Raw genomic sequence first — 22,852 nt, forward strand, 5'->3', positions numbered from 1 at the left:
ACACACACACAGAATAGTGTTATTCTGATGCCTCATTCTGTCAGAGCAGAAAACCCACTTCTCCAAGGTTATTTATCCCCCAAATATATAATATGCACTGTAATGCATTGTATTATGCACTGTGAACAAAATGGGTCCCTATTAATTTGGAAACCCATCAACAAAACAAGGCACACAAATGTCACAGACTTATTTTGCTACAGAAGTGAAAATGAAAAAGTTAAAAAAGAAACCTGGTAAGATTTCTGTGACACGATCCAGAGCAAAGAAAGCAGCACCAAGAAAAACATACATACAATGCCTACAATCATGTAAATTTCCTTTTTAAACCAGACCTATGATTTCATTCATGTAGGAAACTACCAGGCAGGCAACTTTGTCATTGCTAAACAGACGCCCTGTAATTGATGGTTTTGTAAGTAAGCAATGACAATACTATAAGGTAGTCCAACTCTCATTCATTATAATGACCAATCTCTGTCCTGGAGAATGGGTGACAAGAGGTGGGTGGGCATACTACGGTCATGGAACGTAGTGTAAACTACCCGCCAAGGTCAAACTCGAGTCTGGTTCGCCGTGTAACCAGTCCTTAACAAACTCAAGTTTGATTTGATGGAAGTTGGTTTTGTTTAAATATTTTTTTTAGTTTCCTTGTGAGACTTTGTAGCAAAGATTCCTGGTCAGCCACAGGGCAGACTAGATGACCTCTGAAGTCCTTTCCAACTGAGATGCAGTGATCCAGCGTTATAGCTCAAAATACTCAAAGCGGCACTTTTTGTAGTAGCAAAGACATGGAAACCCAGCAGATGCCCATTCTCTGGGGAAAGATGCTAAAGAAATATGAGTACACGGATGTAAAGGAATGACAAATATGAAAAGACATGTAACTGATGCAAAGTGAAATAACAACTACAAAATCAAAAAAGAAAAATAATCAACAATAAAGTGATGAGTTCTGTGAAATTATAATGACCTTGCTTGACCCCACAAAAGAAATATGAGCAGGCATCTCCTTTCCCACTTTGCAGAGATTTGTAGACTAAGGGTTTGAAATATTGCATATGATGTCAGACTTGATTGATGAGCTGATTACTTTTTTCTTTTTTTAACTGTTTTGTTTTATATTTAATTTTTTGTTCTTTATTAGAATGGATGGCTATCTGAGAAGAGAAGATATACACTGGGAAATGTAGGTGATATAAAGGCAAAATATAACAGTAAAAATTTTAAATGTTTTTCTTTATTACAAGAGAGAATGGAACAAGATGACAGTGTGGTTAAGGGGGAGCTGCTAGTGTTTAAAAAAGGCAACAAAAGAAGTTGTTCAAAACTAATTTTTCAAAGGCTACACAACCAAATCCCACAATGGTGGAAACATTTCAAGTGTAGACTTGGTGGTAGATTCTAGGTCCGTTATTTGAGGACAACAGTTCGGAGAAGTTCAACATCTAATTATATATAAAATTTTCATTTTTTTCTGTCACATAAGAACACCTACAAAACCTATACTGACAGAAGATGTATACATACTGAAAAAAAATATTGATCCCAGAAGTACTAGTATGGATATGCACCTGTTTGCATATGTCTATGTGCGTATATGCATATAGACAGCAATTCCCCGTTCCAGACCTGTGTTCTTACTTGCCTTGCCTTTCTGATTTGAGCCAGACCATGCTCTGTGAATAGTTCTAGAACAAAATAAGGAAGACTTGCCTTCCACAGCAGCCCCAGGCTCCCTATCATGTTCTATTCTCCTTGCTGGTACCACATGCATAATATCCAGATCTCTTCCCTGTATGCTAAACAAAATTCACAACCTCCCTTGACCCATCTTCCAATGTTATTCTTGATCCCTAAAATCTGACCTCCTGAACATTTAAACTTGCTACCTGTAGCTACAGAACTCTCCTGCTTCTCCCCTTACCTTAGCTGACCTCTCCATAAACTAATGTGCCTGATTTATGATACCCAAGCCCTCCCAGTCCAAACAAACTGACTAGTATCTATGCTTCCTCATCTGTCCCTATGACCTTTTCAATCCCATTCCCTTGTCTATACATTGAACCCATGATGTCAACCTTCAAAATGTTTGTCTCCTTGACTCCATTCATCAATATCATTCCCTCCTATCCCAAACCATTATGATCTTAGTCCTTTTCACAGATCTGCCAAAGGGATTTGCCTAAAACACAGGTCTGATCACACTGAACCCATGTTAAATAAACTTGGGTTTATTTAAAGTTACCTCTGGGATCAAATAGAAACTACTCTTTGGGACATTTAAACACTTCATAATCTGGCAGCAAGCAACATTTCCAGGTTTATTATACATTTATTCCCCTTCCCACTCAAACTGATCAAACTAGTCTGCTCACATACAACATTCCACCTTCTGTCTCCCTGTCTCTGCATGGAGGATCCCCCCCAAGCCGTTCCATGCTTCTCTCTTCACCTTCACCTCTTAGAATTCCTACTTCCCTTCAAAATCCAGTTCAAATTAAACCTCTCCTGATCCCTGATCTCTTAATTGCCCTAAAGTTTTTCCCAAAAACAAAGACCCATCTTTTTTGGAGGAACAGAATTAAACTAATCTAGACTTTCATATTATTCTTGAAACCAGAAGGCAAAAGGAGAAGTTTCAGCTAACCGAACAGATGGCTTGCAGGTTCTCCTGGAAACAGTAAATAAAGGGGGCTTTTATCAAGCACCCAAAGACAACGTGAAACCCCATTTCATCAGATGTTTTGGTCACCGCTCACAAGAAGTAACTGTAAAAACACAGCCACAAAAATAACTGCAGCTGATCCACCAACATCTGTTGCAGAGGATGAAGATGGAGAGAAATTCTACCAAGAACAGGTTAAAAACCTCTAAGTTAAAACTTAAAAGTATTACCTACTTTGTACTCAGTGACTTCAATGTAAAGGTGAGCACGGGCCTTGATGGTGAAAAATGTCTTGGAAATATGACTAAGGATAAAGAATACTATAAAGAAACCTCATAATATAAATCATGAGTAATTTCTTTGCGATAACAATCAGAAGTCCCTGGGCCAGCCTAGCACCAAATAACATAAGATCACAAAGCAAGAAACTGATTGCATTTTAATAACAGAAAATAACTATCCCTGATAGAAGAGTCATTCCTAAATCAGCTATTTACACAGTTGGACAACCAATTTATGGTAGTGTAGAAATAAAAATTAATACAAAACCAGAAGAATAAAAATTAAAAAGACAGTGTATAGCTGAAATAATTCTAATCCAATCTATTTAAACAAATTACTGATGCTAGAAAATGGGAAATGGATGAAGGAAAAGAAAGTGACCATGACAAATAGATGAATATAGAATCTTTAACTGTTTGAAATATATTGATTTGTTAAGTTTTACTGAGAAGGATACAGATTAAGAATGTTGCAATATAACGTCATAAAAAAAGAGAAAAAGAGTGGGGAAAAAAAAACATTTAATGAGAGCTTAATTAGAGACTCAACTAAACAGTCAGTCATCCCAAGGATATTTAAGGATAACATGGACCGAAGAACAAATGAAAAAATAGCAGGGATAACCAAAGATTAATTATTCTTTACATATATACTTTTGAATAAATGTTTTTATTCTGAACTTAATAAATATCAAATAACATGAACATTTCCGTATATGAAGAACAGAAAAGAATTGCCCATGATATCACAAATCTATTATTATATGTAGCTTTTTTCTTACTAAGTATATAATAAATTCAACTTTCAAAACTGTATTTCTTTCAGTTATTCTTTATGTTGTCCTCTCTGCATTTTAAAATTCTTCAATGACTCTCTTTGGAGGGGTGTGGAGAGGGAAGAGAAAGCAATCCTAATGTTACCCTTTTCCCAACTCTCCCTCCAGATGAATTGAAAGAAAAGAAAAACAAATATAGTCTCATAACAAATATAGTCAAGTCAAACAAATTCCCACACGGGTCATGTCCAAAGAGGTATGCCTCACTCGGCACATGAGTCCATCATCTCTCTGACGGGAGATTGGTAGCTTTGGTTCTCTGGAATCATCTCTGATCACATTTCTGAGTCTTTCAAAGGTATATTTCTTTATAATGTTGTTATTGTATAAATTGTTCCCCATGTTCTATTTATTTTGCATCCATTCACATATGTCTTTCTAGGTTTCTCTGAAATTCCTTAGTTCATTAATTTTAAAAAAAAAGATGAATTTTCCCTTTATCTTGCTCTAAGCCAAGCCTTCATACCACTTCCTCACCATCTCCACACCATGGACCCCCCACTTTCTAGGTCCTCATGTTTTGTTGCCCCATTACTTTATAATCTCCTTGAGGGCAGGGACTATATCTTGTTTGCTTATCATTGTGTCTAACACATGGTAAACTCTTAATAAAGTCTTTATCGGTCTAGCTTAACAGGAAATAATATTCTATTACAATCATATACCATAACTTATTCTACAATTCCCCAATTGATGACCATTCTTTTACTTAATGTTCTCTGCTCTAATAAGGAAGACCACTATAAACATTTTTATATATGTACATTTGGGTTCCTTTCCTGTCACCTTGATGTCCTTGGACTACAGACTTAGTAGTGGTATAGTTGGGTCAAAGGATATGCATAGCTCAGCAACTTTTTGAGCCTAGTTTCAAACTGCCTTTCAAAAGAGTTGGACACAGAGAAGGTCTGTGCTGGAGGGCAAGTTTAAGGGCTTTAAGAGATTAATTTCCAAAGTGTCTGAGGGAGGGGAAAATGCCAATGGGCTGGGATGGGGGGATTTCTTGGGGGGGGGGGGTTAGGAGGGAGGGAGAGCTCAGACCTCATTACAACCAAAGAACAAATGAAAAAACCTTAAGAACTACTAACTAACCCATACGCCTACTTTCTCTTCTATATAAAATTTTACAAGAATAATCTACACACAGATTTCTTGATTAAGATTGGGAACAGACAAGGCCTTGACAAGTGATATTCCATAGCAAATCACATCATGACCATCACACAAACTGGGGGAATATGGAGAATATAAGATCCTAGTTTGTTTATTAACGATAAAAAAGCATTTGACTCAAAAGAGTAAAATGTCCCCCTCAAAGCCTCTCTGATACCTACAAACAAGGGTTCTTTTCAGTGAAGGTCGATGATATATGATCCCTTGAAATATATGCCAGTTAAGATATAACCCTGTTCAATCATCATTATTAATATCAAGCAAAACAAAAACATCTGTTTCCCACAGTCACAGAGAATGTTCAATACTGCATCTGAGATGAGGAAGGATTGGATTCTCCATGGATGGTCCTGTGGGTATCCCTATTTGCAAACAGCATCATGTTGATTGTATTAATCTCCAGAACTCTGAAGACCTTCCAAAATGATATACAGAAGCACTAAAGAGTTTGGCCAATTAGATGCCCAGGAAAAACCATGTGGATAAATAATATTGATTGTCTAGGTTATAAATTGAAGTCAGATGGACAAGCTTTAGAATGCATCTATCAGTATACCTACTTTGGAAAGACATACAAATAGACAAGGAGGTTTTAAAGGGGTGAGGGAGGGGAATTCCTTTGGGAAGTTCTTTTATGACCCCAGGTTTCTCTCTATAACAAATTCCCATTGATTTAATACCAATATTCTACTGGTGGTGTTACAAGAAGTGTAAAAGAGAAATGCATGACCAATAAAAGAAAAGAAAAGATGAGACCCTTGACTAGCAAGACCGAGACAAAATCAACAGCTAGCCTATGGACTCTACTCACATCCATGTCAGAAGAACTCTAGGAAGGCCTCTAGTACATTGTGTAACAGTCTCTCCCACCTCAATAATCTCGTAGGAGAGATGGATAAAAACTACCACATAGGTTACACCAGAGTAGATGAGACATTGGGAAAAATACCCACAATCGGTAAGATCACAAATCCTAAGTCCTAGAGATATTCCTCTAGAACTTCTACCAACTGGAATGATACCCGGGATATATTTCCACCAACTACATACTTCTTCATTCTGGTAGGAAGGAAACATGGTCTTGATGAAATAGCATTATACTTAACATTTAGTTAGGCTTATTAGGAGACCTCTGTTCAAATCCTGATCTGTTCTTATTACCTACATGACCTTGGATTAAGTTACTTTTCTTCTCTGCACTTCAGTCTCATCTATAAAATAAAAAGGGTGAACTAGATGACCTCTAAGCCCCTGTCAATCCCCCAACTCTAATATTCTGGATTTGGTAATATTATTCCTACTACTACTAATCATCAGATTTCTACCCCAAAGTAGAAAGATAAACCACGAAAATAGGTTTACTTTCAATTGTTTCTTTGCCAAAAGGTTGCTGATTAGGTTGATACTGAGGTATCCCTTTGAAGAAATGCTCCCATCAAATCATCTTAAAAGAAAGAAAATATCTGACAGGTCTGATGAGCCAAGCAGGTCTTTAAAGGAAAAAAGGAGGGTGAGGGGAGGTGGTGAATTTTTTCTGCTTTTTTTAAATGTGCCCTTTAAACTCTGAGAAGACTTGCCAGAAATTAAAACAGTCTGAAACCTAAAGCAATCTCATATTCACTCTATTATAAGTTTTTCATTATAGATTAAAAGGACCTTTGGCAGCACAAATGAACAAATACATCCAAGTGGGTTAGAGGCCTAAGGAAGAAAACATCTTCATATAACCCAGAAATTGCCAAGATCTCAGCCTTTAGGATATTCTACTTCTTCACTTTTCAGTGAAAACATCCCCTCCCTGACTTGTTTTTTGGAAAAGAAGTCACTAGAACCAGAAGGAATATTGAGAACAGCCTAAACTCATTCATTCAAATATTTATTAAGTACCTATTGTCTGTAAAGCACTGTATGAGGGATTAGGAGAGATACCGAGATAAATAGAGAGCTCCAACCCTCACTGAAAAATAACCTAACTTAGACTACGATGAGCAAAGAAGTCACTAAGTAGCACGGTATAATAAGTAGGCTCAGGAGTCAGAAGACCCGAGTTCAAATCCTGCCTCAGTTGTGTGGTGGCCAAGTCACTTAATTTCCCTCAGCCTCAATTTCTTCACCTGTAAAATGTGAGGGTTAGACTCAACGACCTCTAAGAAGGTCACTTTCAGCTCTAAATCTATGATCCGATGGAAAGGAAAATAAAATGCTCAGTTTATTGTTTGGTTGTGTCAGACATGCCTGATTCTTCATGACCCCATTTGGGATTTTCTTGGAAAAGATACTGGAGTGGTTTGCCATTTCTTTCTCCAGCTCCTTTTACAGATGAGGAAACTGAGGCAAACAGGGTTAAGTGACTTGTCCAGGGTGACACAAGACAGTAAGTATCTGAGGCCAGATCTGAACCCAGGAAGATGAGTCTTCTTGAGTCCAGGCTTGGAATTCTATCCACTGTGCCACTTAACTGCCCCAAATGCTCTGAGATTTCAGATGATGAAGAAAATTCTTGCAAATTGTAGAGAATGAGGAAAGGCTTCACAAATGTTAACTGACAGAGATGGGTGGGTTGTAATAGAAGAGGCAGAAGACAGTAAGAAATGCACTTTGGCAGAAGTGGCAAGTACCTCATTGGCAAGAGGGTGTGTACAGTAAGCCAAGACAGGTAGCCTGGGATCAGATTGTGCGGCACCTTAAAGGTGAAGCTAAAGAGTCCAATCTTTATTCAGTAGGCATCAGAGTAGTCTGAGGAGAGGCAGGGCAAAGGATTAAACCTGTATTCTGGTCAGACTAATTTGAAAGAAGTGTGTGGGATGAAATGAAAATGGAAGAGCCTGGATGGGGAGGTCTGCTAGGTAGCCAATGTGGCACACCAGGTGCCCACTAATGAGTTGTCTAAATTAGGGTGGCAGCAGTGAAAGTGTAAAAGTTTCCAACTTAAGGCACAATAAAGAGGAAAAAATAGCACAACCTGGTATTTGATGTGTGAGAAGGAAAAGGACAAGTCAATGATAGCTCCGAGGAGATGAACCTGAGTGTCTGGGAGAAAGAGGATAACAAATATCCTTAACATAATAAATAACTGCTAATAGTAGCTTGTATTCATACAGAACTTTAAGATCTGCAAAGTGCTTTATGTACAATATATCAGTCGTGTCCAACTTTTCATGATCCTGTATGGGGTCTTCTCAGCAAAGATACTAGAATGGTTTGCCATCTCCTTCTCCAGTGAATTAGAGGAAATAGAGGTTAAGTGACTTGCCCAGGGTCAAAGAGCTAGCGAGTATCTGAGACTACATTTGAACTCAGGTCTTCCTGACTCCAGGTTCCACTGAGTCTCCTGTCACAGATTTAGAAGAACTTAGGTCATTAAGTTCAATGATCTCAAATTACAGATAAGGAAACTGCCTCAAAGGGATGAGATAACTTGTCCAAGGTTATATAGACAATAAGTGGCAGCTGAACTTACATGTAAATGAAGCATTCTTTCCACCATATCACACTGTTTTACCATATTTCATTGAATTCTCACAACAACTCTGAGAAGGTGTGCTATTTTTGTCTCCATTTGAAAAATGAGGAAAGTGCAGCTCAGAGAGAAGGGACTTTACTGAGGTCAGGCAGCTACTAAATTTCTAAAGTGGGATCTGAATGCACTTACTCCATCCTGCCTCCAAGGCCACAGCTATCCACTACACAATGCTGCCAGAGGCTCTGGAGGGCAAGTGATAAGCTGAGTTTTAGACATGTTGAGTTCATCCATTCAAGGGGTTAAAAAATGCTAGTCTGGCACTCAGCTCCAAAGTCAGCGCTGGAGATGTTCTAGTCCGTCTGTGGACAAGCTGTAAACCCCAGAAACCCCAAAAATCTGGTTTTTCTCAGGAATGTGACACAACAAGGTGTAAAAGGGACATGGTATTTCCCTTAAGTAATCTAATCATCACTCACTGAGTCTTCTGAGAAACAGAGGGGAAAAAGGAAATCAAAGACCGCTTCATCCAACCCCTTCACTTCACAGATGAGGAAACTGAGGCCCAAGGAGGTTAAGTATCTTTTCCAACATCACATAGGCAGGAAGCAGAGAGGTGGTATTTGAACATAAGACTCCAGAATCAATGCTCTTTCCAATGTACCCCCACTGCTGATGAAAACTAATCAAGAGTGTTCTGAGACTAAACCTGTCATCAGGCAGTCTGACACTATTCCATGCATGAAGAATTATATTTTTCTACTGAGAAATACTCTCCTTCTGTCTCTCTCTCTCTCTCACTCCTTTCCCCAACACCACCAGTTTAAATAACTTTAAAATTAGGTTTTGAGACAGAAATAACAAAGGATCCGGGGTAACTTTTGTAAAATAAAAAAAGAAACAAAATAATTTTTCCCTATCAAAAATACATCTGGGTCTATATCATGACCAGATAAGGGAGAAAGGAAGAAAGAGAACAGAGCCAGAAAGAGACTTAGAAAGAAAAAAGTTTATAGTAAAGTTCTCCCAGATCTATCTCCCTATGCTTTAATTCCAATTCCTCAGCCATCTTTCGTTGAAAATGAGCCCTAATTCCTGGCCTAGCACTGCACCAGAGTAATCAATACAAGTATCTGTTACAGGAGATGATAGGCCCAGTGTTGGACTTAAAAGCCCTGATTTCCAGGCCAGTTAGTTTCTATGATCTAGAATCTGACTACTCAGAACTTATAAGACCCATCATCACCAAAAAGTATGGTCAACACCCCACTCTTGTACCAATCACTTAATAAATATTTACTGACCAACTTATTGACTGAAATGAAAATAGAAGACTTGGGTCCAAAACTGGCTCTGTTACCTATCTGTTTTACCAGGACCTCAGTTTCCTCATCTGTAAATTGAGGAGGTTGGCTTAGATGACCCCTAAAGTCACTTCCAGCTCTAAATCTTTGGTTCAATGGAGAACAACCTCAGATGATCTGCCTAATATCTCCTTCCCCCACAAAGAGAACCTTGGGACTTTAGAAATGGAAGTACCAAGACAAGAAAACCCCAGTGCATGTAGGACATAGAGCTCTCATTTTATTGAGGGAGCTCTTCTGTAAAAATGTTGATTCTAAAGTGCTTTACATCATGACCCTTACCTTTCCAGGCTTGCACTCTACTCCTACCACCCACCCAGATCCATTGCTTACTTGGTCCTTGCACAGGACACATCTCCTCCCTTTCCCATTTCTACAGGCTCTCCCTCCTTATCTCCACCTCTTTGTCTTTTCTTCATGAAAGACTCAGCCCAAATTTCACCTTCTGTAGAAGGCTCTTCTGGTCCCCCCAGATGCTGTCTATTATGCCTTTCTATGTACCTACCTTACATGTAGTCTTTTCCATCAAAATGTGAGCTCCTTGAGAGCAGAGATTGGTTTTGCCTTAATTTTTTTTATCTCTAATTCTTAACACAATGCCTTGTACAAATTAGGTGTTTAATGAATGCTTGTTGGCTGACTGACTGTTGGTCTAAGTAGAGAGAGAGTGCAATCTTGTAAAACTAAGCCCAGTCAGGGATTTCTTTTCCCCCCCCCCCCATTCTACTCCTTTCTCCACATCCAGAGAAGAATCCAGACATGAGGAGTAAAGAAAGGTGGAAAAAGAAAGAAAAAGAAAAGAAGGATGGGGCAGTTCTCTTCTGATACATCGAGCTTAACTGGGATTGAAGAAGAAAGTAGAGGAAATAAAGATTTATCTCTTTATATTTAGTTGTGTATTCTTATCAGTCCTTCTGTCTTCTTAAAAAAAGATCCCCTTTAAAAGGACAGTGTGGCTAAAAAATAAAGATATCTTACCAGTCACGGTTTTGTCCAGTCTGACTAATAGGATGTCTATCCTCACTTGACTGAGTGAAAACGGAAACAATCACAGCTGCCAATCACTGGGACATCTGTTCTTAGCGCTGAGGCCACTCCCGAAGACCATCTCAGGAAACTCCGAAGCTGAAAAATTAAACGAGTCTTCACTGAACTCATTTTCTGCTACTGAGAGTAAAGTTAAAAAGAAAGACATTTGTAAAAGGACTAATTTAAGAAGATTTCAGGCAGAGCAACAATAAAAAAGACAGAGAGAGAGAGGAAGAGAGAGGGAGACAATCAACTAGAAACAGGGTTCTGGTTGCCATGTCAACTGATTACAGGAACAAACTCCAAAGGGACCAAAGGAGAGATATGCCCCCTCCCCCATTCACTGAAAGCATTTCTTCCATGTCTGGAAAACCTAAAGAATGACTATCATTTCCTTGCCATCTCCTACACAGGGTCATGTTCCCTTCCCTTTTCCAAAACTCTGGACTGTCTCTCCATATGTCCTCTGATAGTATAAATCCTATCTCTGTACTAGGACACAGCACCATATACTGCCATCTCCTCACAAAGTCTTCCCTGGCCATACTGTCCCTTTTCTTAATACCCACTAAGCTTAAATCTCTTATCTCATACTATCGTCATCTTTATCAAGAAAGCTAATATTTATATAGTGCTTTAAGGTTTGTAAAGTGTTTTACACATTTCATCTTCCCTCGTGGGTAGATGCTAACACAATCCTCATTTTACAGATGGAGAAACTGAGGCAAACACTAATTAAGTGACTTGCCCAGAACTAGTAAGTGTCCAAGACCAGCTTCGACCTCAGGATCTTTCTTGACTCCAACTCTGGCTCCCTACCCACTGTGCCAACCAGCAGCCTCTACTATGTCACTGAAAACTGTCATGCGGTTTTCTACAGCAATTATTTAAAATGAGATAACTTACTGACTCCTATTTTGCACATACTATAGTCACACACGGGCCTCTCCCTTATCAACCTCTTCAACTCCATGATCTCCAACTATGTTCTACTTCAGCCGCCCACAGAGGTGGTTCAAATCTCTGATCTCACTATCACTCCAAGATCCTAAACTCTGGGGTTTCCCCTCCTCCATGGTCACCATTGTCTATTCTTCTCCCTCTCTCAGGCCTCACTCCTGTACCTTGCTGTAGTACTCCACCCTCATGAAGACACTCCTCCTTCTTCTATCTTCTGATTCCATGTCCCCTCCCCTTCGGTGGAGACCAGAAAGCCATTCCTACAATGCAATGCCCTGCACGAATCTCTTGCTTTCTCATTCTCTAATATTTCCCATCCCTGCTAACATCCAGCCCAGAATCATTCCCATCATCTGCTTTTTCCACTCCTCTTGCAGGGCTGCTGGGCCCCCAAGAATTAGTCATTTGGTCTAACAAAAATTCATGCTAGTCTACTTCCAATGGCCTCTCCCTGCTACACCGCATGGCAAATACTAGGAACTTGAGAAATGCTTCATTCCTCCCTTTCTATTCATCTCTCGTTGACTCTCTCCCATACTACCCCCAGTGGCTACTCCAAACCTCCTCGGTCAGGTCAACAACTCTCTTCTCATCTCCTCTTTTAGCTGCTGACTTTTCCTACTTTACAGACAAAAATCTAAATTGAGTTTCCTTATCTCCCTTCCTCTACACCTAAAAACCTCTTTTTCTTCATTCATTCTTACCTCTTCTTTCGCTTGCAGGGCTAGGAGGGGCAACTGGGGCAACTACAGGCTGGGATGAAGAATCCCTGCCAGGTGTAGAGACACGTCAAGACTAATAAAATTCAAGCGTTGTTGATGAAAGTCTCTGAGCCCCCTGTGTCTACAAAGAGAAAACAATACCTAAGGGGCCAAAGCTGCTTGAGGCTCCCCACTTGTTCCTGAGCTCCCTGGAACACGACTTCTAGCCCCATTACTCTGTATTTTCAGTGACCTCTTAATTGCCAAATCCAGTGACCTCTTCTCCGGTTCATCCTCCTTATCTGTCCAATGGCCTTTGACTTTTGATACTCTCACCCACAATGGGATCTCTGACACCGGTGTCTCCTGATTCTGCTTCCTACTGACTGCTTCTTCATTGGTTTGGCTTCCTCTCCCTACTCCAAAGGGTTGCTGTAACTCAAGACTCTCTCCTTGGCACATTTCTCTGTCCTGTTTCCTTTGGCAGTCTTCACCACCACCATGGCTTCACTAAAACTTCAATGCAAGCGGCTCTATCTTTCCAAATTTCTCCCAAGACATCAATGGACTCCCTTGCATATCTCCACTGGTTCTTTATTTCCCTTCAAGAACAAGCCTATGTGTAACCTACTCATAGCTTTCTTTAATTCCTTTCCTTCTTCATCTGAAAATAATCTTTTCCTGGAAATTTCTCATTACAATTGCCTGATCTCTCCTTTTCCTTTCTCCCTTCACCTTCCATCCTATTCATTTGTGTAAACCACCACCACACCATGACCTCCTCTGAAAACGTCACTCTTTTTAAAGGCAGGGATTTTATGGTTCCTCCATCTTTGAATACCCAGCACAGGTCTGTGCACACAGTAAGAGCCTGATAAATTTGTGTCTACTTTAATTTCATTTCTTGGGCATTTGTGCAAATGCTGCAAAGGAGATCACACGTAGCTCATGACTTTATATATCTATGAATAAAAATATAGCTCAATTAAATGTGGTGACTGATTGGTTTTCCCACATATTAACCCTGAAAATAAGATGAGTGCCTACTATTTGCTTTATAGAGTAGCTGCCTAATAAGTTTTAAAATTAAATGATATTATTGCTTGCTTGTCTAATTTTCAATGGAATTGGTGACAGGAAAATAAGGAAGGCAATCCCACTTCACGTGCTATGAACTTCCGTTTCCCAATCAGTACAATTGAGGTAATAGCACTTACTTTACAGAGATGTTGTGAGGATGATGTGACATAAAGTATACATAGAACTTTATAAATCTTAAAATTTAAATTTTAACTATTATAATAATACACATACACATATATACATACACACATATATACACATATAAATATGTGTATGCATATTTGTACATACATATGAGGGGAGAGACAGAGACAGAATCAAAGATTGTTGTTCAGTCACGTCTGATTCTTTGTGACCCCATTTGGGGTTTCCTTGACAAGCATACAGGAGTGGTTTGCCATTTCTTTCTCCAGCTCATTTTATACATAAGGAAACTGAGGCAAAAAGAGTTAAGTGACTTGCCCAGGGTCACACAGCTAGTAAATGTTTGAGGCCAGATATAAACTCAGGAAGATGAGTCTTCCTTACTCCAGACCAGGCACACTATTCACTGTGCCAACCAGCTGCCCAGAGTCAATGACACAGATAACAGACAATGATACAGAGAGACATACAGACAGAGAAAGAGAAACAGAGAAAGAGGTAGATAGAAACAAAGAGAAAGAGACGAACAGAAAGACAGGTCCAGACCTGCTATTTCATGGATATGTGGGTAGAGACAGGTTTCTAGTCTGTAAACTACTTCTACCATCAGCAATTCCCATTAATATATAATCTTAGTCTAAGTATAATCTTAGTCTAATTTTAGCCTCTTTATCCTTAATAAAAAGATTTGTTCTGCAAAACTTGAACTCAGTCAAAAGGCCGTACCCAAGGGCCTAGAAGGTCATGTGTGTCCTCGAGGCCACCCCCTAGACCAATAAGAGAGTAAACAGATTTACCCATGGGTCACACAGATAGTATGTAAAAGACAAAGGACTTGTACCCAGATCTCCTGGATGCCAAAGCCAGTTATCAACTGTGACCAGGATGCCGCTCCCTCCCAGTTTTTTATGTGTGTGTGTGTGTGTGTATGAATATATATGTGTATACATGTATATATACATATGTATGCATGTGTATATAGATATATAATTATTCCCCATCCTTTATCTATTCACATCACAACCAAATAAACTGAGTCCATTTCACTCACAGACACAAAATTCATGAGAGAAATACACTCCAATCTGGAAGCAATAAAACTTATTAAAATTTTAGATTTGCCACCTAAATTTTTAGGATCAGGTACATAATTTTTTACCAGAAACAGGAAATTCACTGGAAATAGAAAACCATCAGAGGAGGGTCATTTTCTCAGCTCAGACCCCTGTAATTTTAGAGCAATGTGAGCTTTCTGAGACTCTGCCCTTACACCTCAGTTTTCTGTAACAGCAGATGCAGTGCAGATCTATCCTAATTTATCTAATTTCAAGATGTCTTATTTTCACACCAGGAGAGCCAACCTTTTCACCTCAATACCAAATATGAATGCCTTGGCAACACTCAAAGAATGTCTTTGAAGTATTTAAATTCCTAGGGTCTGTTCTAATAGCGCTGTTTGCCACCTGCATCTGGCTCATTAGTGCTGACATTGCTATTTATTAACTGTCCAAAATCAGCCAATACTGAATTACTCAATTACATGGGGCCAAAATAAATCTTTTGCTCATTTATTCTGCTCAGATATTAAAATAGATTTTGGTAGCATGGATGTAAGCATTGCCCTCCAAAGATACAGACCACAACCCATCCCTCCCTAGTCATCTCATGTCACTTTCTTCTTTTAATTTTGCCGCTGGAGGGTCACCCAAAGTGCTGATAGCCCCTCCTAGGTTGAGGACTGATAGCCAAGTTTCCTGTTGAGTCATTTCAGTCTTGTCTGACCCTTTGTGACCTCACTTGGGCTTTGCTTGGCAAAGATACTGGAGTGGTTTGCCACTTCCTTCACCAGTGGATACATGAATCCATTTCGTTGGGGAATCAGAGGACAAGTGCCTTGCCCAGGGTCACTCAATGAGAAGTTTCAGAGGTTGGATTTGAACTCAAGTCTTGCTGGTAGAGCCTAGCTGAGCCACTAGCTGCCTCTAACAGCCAGGTTAAGGTTTAAAAATTGTTGGATTCTGGATGCCTCCTCTTCTGCCATCTTGCCACCATCAGCACAGCAGCAAAAGGGGGCTCACTCAAGGCTGAGTGTTACTTTACATTTGTTATTACAGATTGCCAAGGTCAAAGAATTAATCACCAAGCAGCCAGCATATTGGTGATGAGTCTGTGTCCTCAGAAAAGTTGATCCTTGGGAAGCAGACACAATATGGGCTGGGACCATATGGGTCCATGATAGAACCTGTCAAAGTTTGCCCTTACCGGCATAGCCTATGAGAACCCAAGGTCAATTGCACACCACGATGAGACATGGGAATATGACTCTGTGGCCTTGTATCTCACAATGTTCAACCAAAATGACATGCAAACCCATCAAGCAGGTGAGATCTATGCTTTCAGTAAGATCACATTACTGGCACACAAACTGTCTACAGAGTTGATGACTATGGTATTTGCTACCTTTTATCAATTACTATTTGTATAGTCTTTACAGTTGTGTTTGCGCGCAAGCGTACACACACACAAACACACACACCAGACTGACATGCCTGCTGGTCCAATCAGTCCGAAGAAAAGATTAGCATCCACACGAGAGAGATAAAGTGGAATATTTGAAAATTTTTAACTGAAGGGATATTCATGTAAGACTAGTAGCTCCACAGGAATGTAACTTACAGAGAAAACAGCTGGGTTCCTTGGGGACTAGAGAGAATAATGCAGGGGGTGGATGGTGGAAGGAGAAAAATAATAATGCCTAGGGCCACCTGCCCCATTCCTCAAAGACTATAAAGGAAATAGCTCAAACCTTTAGAAAATGTGACCTAAGTTGGAACACCCCCCCCCAACTTCTTGTCACTTCCCAAATCCCTCAGACTCCTCCCTCCTCTCTTTGGGGAAATGCAGGCCCAATATTCTCCAAACACATACTTCTAATTTCTTTGGGCTAACCAGTTGCTTTTGTCTTTGTCATAGTGGATCAAGAACAGGTCTCAGAGGAGAAAGATAGGAATTCTAATACTACCTCTGACCGATACTGGCTGCGTGATCCTGTATAAGTTGCTTAACCTCTAAAGTAACTCTCTGGGACTCTAAAGTACAGAGAAAGTATTGACTTTGCATTGGTAAAGGGAACTTCCTCCCCTAGGAGTTCCCTTTTACGAGTGAACTCACCACAGGTATAGTCTCTATTCCCTGAGAGCAGCAAAGCGAACCTCATCCCAACAAAGCTACTACCTTGGTTCAGGTCCCCATCATCTCTCACCTTGACTATTACACAACAGTCTTACTGGTCACCAAATTCTCACCATTCCAGTCCATCCTACACACTGCTAGCAGAGTAATTTTCCTTAATAGATCTGACCATGCCACCCTCTTACTTCATCAATACCAGTGGCTTCCTATTGCCTCTAGGATAAAATAGAAACTCCTCTGTTTAGTTTTTAAAGCCCTACACATCCTGGCTCTAACCTCTGTTTCTGCTGGTGTTGGGACATTACACCCCTTCCCACACTCTGGGATCCAGCTAAACTGGCCTACTCTGTTCCTCACACATGATACTCTAACACCCATGTGCCTCAAATGATCTCCCTCCTAACCTCTGCCTCAATGGGTCCCTCACTTCCCTTAAGGCACAGCACAGTACTATCATTTCCATGAAACCTTTCCTGATTCCCCCAATCTAGATTCCCTCCAAACTATTGTCCTACCTCCCAAACTATCTTTATTTTAATTATTTTCTCTGTGTTGATACACACCTATGTGTTTATGAAGCTTTTTATTTAGCTGTATTATTTCTATATATGCTTTTTAATTTTACATATGCCTTTATAAAACTTTTATTTAAGCTGTATTTATTTCTATGTATGCTTTTTTATTTTAGTCTGAACTTAAGAAATAAAACAAGCATTTCTATAATACAGGAAAATAGAAAAAGATGATTATACATGAAACTGCAAATCTATTATATACAACTTACTATTCCTTTTAAATATGTAATAGTTATCCTATAGCTTTTTCCCTTTTTTTCTTCCTTCCCCCTCTACCCTAGAGGTGGCTACCATTAGACACAAATATAATAAATATAAAAACCATTCTATACATACTTCTATTTATCAGTTCTTTCTCTTGATGCAGATAGTGCCTTCTTTCATGTGTCCTTTGCAGTTAATCTGGGTATTTATAACAGTCAAAATGACTTATTCACTCAAAGCTGTTCTTAAAACAATAATGTTGTCGCTATATACAATAAGCTCATTTTGCACTTCCTTATTTCATGTAATTCTATCTATGTTTTTCTAAGATCGTGGAGTTCATGTCTTATAGCACAGTAGTATTCCATCACAACCATATAACACAACTTGTTCTATACTTATTTCTTGTTCCCAACTCTCCATCTGAATGTAAGCTCGCTGAGGGTAGAGATTGAGTCATTCTTCATACTTCATATTCCCAAAGACTTACAGAGTGCCTGGCACATAGCAGACATTTACTAAATGCTTAATGATTAACTAATTAAACAAGAAAAATAAGAAACAGGGAACTGCTTAGGAGAGGTGCTAAAGCCACTGAGCAGGCAGAGGGCAGAAGGAAGGAAGGAATGGGGTGAGGGAAGAGTACAGAAGGGGATGTTACCTGTTTTACAATTTTTGTCTTGAGTCTTGCTGTCTAAAAAGCAAGCAGGGCACCCAGTGATTTTTAGTCTCTCCCAATCCCAATGCATCTTCCACTCAGCTACCGAACTGATCTTCTGAAAGGACAGATCTGAACTGAGCATGTGATCTCATTCCCATATTGTCATTCCTCATACACGTCACCCCACTCTACCCTTGGCTCAATTACTCCAGTTTATTGATCCCTTTTACCTCCAGGATCAAATCTAAGATTCAATTTCACTTTTAAAGCCCTTAAAGTAACGTTCCCTTCCTACCTTTCCAGTCTTCCTACACCTCACTTTTGTCCACACACTGTGAGAGATCCAGTGGCTTTGGTCTCCTGTTCCACAGGGCATGCCATTCCCAGACTCCATGAATTCTACTGGCTGTCCTCCATGTCTGGACTTCTCTCCCTCCTCATATCTACCTACTGCCTTCTCTGGCTTCCTTCGAGTCCCAGCTGAAATCCCATCTTGTATAGGGAGCTTTTCCTAATCCCCCTTAATTCTAGTGACTTTTCACTGTTGATTATCTCCAATATATCCTGTTTATAGCTTCTTTGTACACAGTGGTTTGCATGCTGTCTCCCCCTTTAGACTATGATCTCCTGGAGGACAAGAACAATTTCTGACCCTATTTTGTATCCCTGGTGCTTAGCCCAGTGCCTGATAGTAATAGCTATATTACAGCCACATAGCAAGTGTCTGATCAATGCTTGCTGACAGACTGATTTCAAATACTGATGACGAGATACTTGATACTGTATTACTGAATTTCCAGCGACTGGAGTTTGACTAATAGGTTTGATCAATTTTTTAAATGAAATGACTAGAGTTCCCTTAAGGGCTATATTTTCTCTGGTCAAGGACAACTGTCAATATTTCTTTTCTGACCTTTCTAATTATAAATTAATAAAGCATTTATTAAGTGCTTACTATATGCAAAAGCACTCTCCAAAGCACTGGAGATACAAATAAAGCAAGAAAAACAAGGAGCTCATATTCTAATGGGGGAAAGATAACATATGGCAGGTTTCAGCTGCAAGTCAGCTGGAAATGTCTCATGGTCCTTAGGGCAAAGCAGATGTTAATGTCTCTTTTTTAAGGCCATTTCTACAGATAAAAATCATATCAGCTTCTGGTGTTGCACCAGTTGATAATGCCAAGGACTCTGGTGACAAGAACTTTCTCTTCTGAGTCATCAGTCGCTGTGGCTGTAGCACCGTTAGAGTATAAGCTCCTTGAGGGCAGGGATTCTGGTTTTTTGCTCCTTTTTGTAGCACTTAGCACAGTGCGTCACACAGTAGGTACTAAATAAATGTATAGTAATTGATTGCAGGAGCAGTTACCAGGCTGTATGTCCATTAGAGTTGCTGCCCAGGATAATGGCTGAAGGAGAGGGGCTGGAAGTATTGCTATTCAAAAGGATTTGGGGTTAAAGATCTTGGGTTTTCTTTATCAGGGTATGAGGGGAGATGGCTCTGGTCAAGAGGGTGCTGGTGGTGGGTCTATTTGCCTGGCACATGCTCCCTTCTGCCTTCTAGGGGGGCCCCTCCTACTTCACTAAGCTGGTATACTTGCCCTCTGAGTGGCATCTGGCAGGGAAGACTAGCCCTTTCTCTGTGAGACTAACTGAGTGATGGCCGTGAGGGCTAGGCTGGAAGTAGGACCAGATGTCTGTCATTCCCAAAGCTCCTGTGCTCACGTCTGCTGGTGGAAGCTGGTCAGCAACTGCTGATGATAATGAAGAAGGTGGGTCTCTTATCCACAATGATTTTTCCCCTCAAAGATGGCTGAAGAGAACAGCCTGGAGACAGGTCAGGCGGGTTGGAGGACCCTACTATTATTTAGGCTCTTGGGCTCGTGTGTCCTAGGCTGTGTCCACCACGGTCTGAGGGAAGAGAGCAGTTAAGGTGGTGGTGGTGGCTTGATGTAGCTGGAACATGCAGACTCTTGCCTCTCCCCCTCAGGATGCATTGATACTTCGGGGTGCTTGTTGACTGAATGACTGACTTCAAACACTGACAACCAGATACATAAGAATCTGTGTTTCCTGGATGCCCTGTGACCAGAATATAGCTAATATGTTTACCTTATTTTTTCAGGTAGTCGGGTTTGTCTACCCTCTGAGTGGCAGTTGATTGGTACTCACTGGGGATGGCTGGCCCTTTCCCCACAGGATGTGCTTCCACAGATGACGGGTGTGGGGACTGAGCTAGAAGCAGGATCTATGGTCTAAGTCACACTCAGGGCTCCTGTGCTTATTGTGAATTAGGGATTCTGATGCATGTCAGAGAAGGAAGGAGGATGGTGGTATAGAAAAGCATAGTTCTTCCTCAATCCATATACCTACAGAGACACTGAGGTAAGGCTTCCCCCTCTTGTCACTGTACCCAAATTAAAAGAAACACTCCAATAATCCAAGGGCCATTTCAATCAGTCATCAGTCAATAAGCTAACTGCCTACTGTATGCCGTCCATTTGTGACTCACTCACTGAAAAGGATGCAGGAGCTATGTCTAAGGAGTGATGAGGTCTTTGTTCCTTATATTTCTGCACCAAACAAATCCCCTCTTGATATACTTATCCTTACACAAAAACCATCTAACCCACTATGGCCCACTTCCAAGCCATAACGTGGGTATGGAATAATTCCATCACTTCATATGCCTCTCATCCTCAACACCTTCCGAATTCTCCTGGCTCCCATTCCTTAATACCTCACAACATCTACCCCTCTCCCAGCCCTTCACAGTAGGAGTTTTTAACCTTTCTTGTATAGCAGACCCTCTGGGCAGTATGGATCCTTCCTCTGAAAAAGCACTCTTAAATATGTAAAACAGGATTACAAAAGAAACCAAGTATATTGAAATATAGCTAGCCAAATATACAAGTTCATGGACCTCAGGTTAAGAATCTGTGCTTCAGAGCAAATATGTCACAGGTGAGGGAGGGTAATAATTGATGGGATGACTCAACATTTTTCCCTTCATTCATGTTCTTGGCCCTCCAATGAATTACAACACATCACACTGAATAATATATGCACAATGGCCCAGAAAAAAAACAAACTGTATTGAAGACAAACCAGAAATACAAATGTCCAGAGAAAGAAGAACTCTCAATATCCCAGGATCTTCCATAAATCCTATGATCCTAAGGTCAGTGAAGGATTGTGACAGAAACTAAAAAGAAATTTAGACACCATGAATTAAAGGATTATACAGTCTAAATTACTGTTATATTATTACCATCTTAAGGAATCCCTTTAAGTAGTAACTCATATATAAATCCAAAGAATTTAAAAAGTTGAGAGGAACCTTACATTTATCTGCCAAGTGGAGGAGTCAGCACATATACACACCATGCTATAATTAAATACTAGAATTAAATTATATTCTAGAATATATTCTAGAAAGGTATGGTAGACAGAACAATCAACTTGGAGTCAGGAGGATCTCTGTTCAAATCCTACCTCTGACAATTACTTAGCAGGCACTTAGAACCTGCCAAACCCACATTTCCTCGTTTGTGAAATGGAAATAGCGCCCCACTCACAGGGCTGTTGTGAGACTCAAATGAAATAACTAATGTATGCAAAGTACTTTGAAAACTTTAAAGTACTCCATAAATGTCAGTCATCGGGACATATGCTACCTTTAGCTAAGATAAAGGAATGAATCCATATAGTTACTCTTCTCATTAGCATCTAAATGGGTTAGATGCCAGAATCCAAGAAACCCTAGCCTTGGAAACCAACAGAGCTCTGAACTAGAAGTCTCAAGTTCCTTCCCCCCTAGAGAACAAAGCCCCCACAGGGCCTCCTCTCCTTAATCATCTACCACTTCAGCAATCCCTTCTCCATCCCCCACCCAGGGCTTGCTGGACATGCTCTGCTCCTCCCACCCCAATTCTCCACACCTCACCTCTAAAGGGCCAACCAGGCTCTCCCCTAATTTCAAAGATGGCGATCAGCTAATCCGATATACTCATTATAATAAAGAAGACTGCAGAAAGATGAATAGTTTATTAACAATATTTAATACATTTTAAAGTTGAACCATTCCCTCAGTACCTAAAATATATACATGTGTGTATATAACATACTACAAAACAGGGACCTTCTGAAAACCGGCAATAGTTATGATGTGGTCTATTTGCACATCAAAAAAAAATAATAATAAAAATGAAAATGTATAACCAGGAAAAAATAAATTAACATAAAGTCAACTGATATCTAGGTAGATGACAAATAATTATACCTGAGAATACCAGAGATATGATCCTGGAAACAAAGAAGACCTAGTTCAAGTCTTTCCTCTAATATATACTGGCTGTGTAATCCTAAGTGACTTGCCCTCTCATTGATCCTAGAAACTCCCTAAGACCAATAAATTACTAAGAAGGTGATTGTCTGTATTAGTAAAGGAAATAAATCAATTTTTTAAAATGCTGTATCATGTGGATGTATATTTGTATACATTCATAAATATATGTGCATT

At 39.9% G+C, this 22,852-nt stretch overlaps 1 protein-coding gene across 3 annotated transcripts in view; it reads right to left on the bottom strand.

Annotated features, from left to right (window-relative positions):
* The window catches only part of GRB10 (growth factor receptor bound protein 10), a 282,686-nt gene that overhangs the window by 212,362 nt on the left and 47,472 nt on the right, over positions 1-22,852 (bottom strand). For all 3 annotated transcript variants that reach the window (XM_069083706.1, XM_069083708.1, XM_069083707.1), the window contains exon 2: positions 10,761-10,907. The gene's annotated coding sequence lies outside the window, so the exon portion shown is untranslated. The remainder of the gene's footprint in view (positions 1-10,760; positions 10,908-22,852) is intronic.

The sequence above is a fragment of the Petaurus breviceps genome, unplaced genomic scaffold (assembly GCF_028583685.1).
Source record: "Petaurus breviceps papuanus isolate PSGF00001 unplaced genomic scaffold, PetGlider_PUasm1.0 174, whole genome shotgun sequence".
NCBI classification, from domain to species: Eukaryota; Metazoa; Chordata; class Mammalia; order Diprotodontia; family Petauridae; genus Petaurus; species Petaurus breviceps.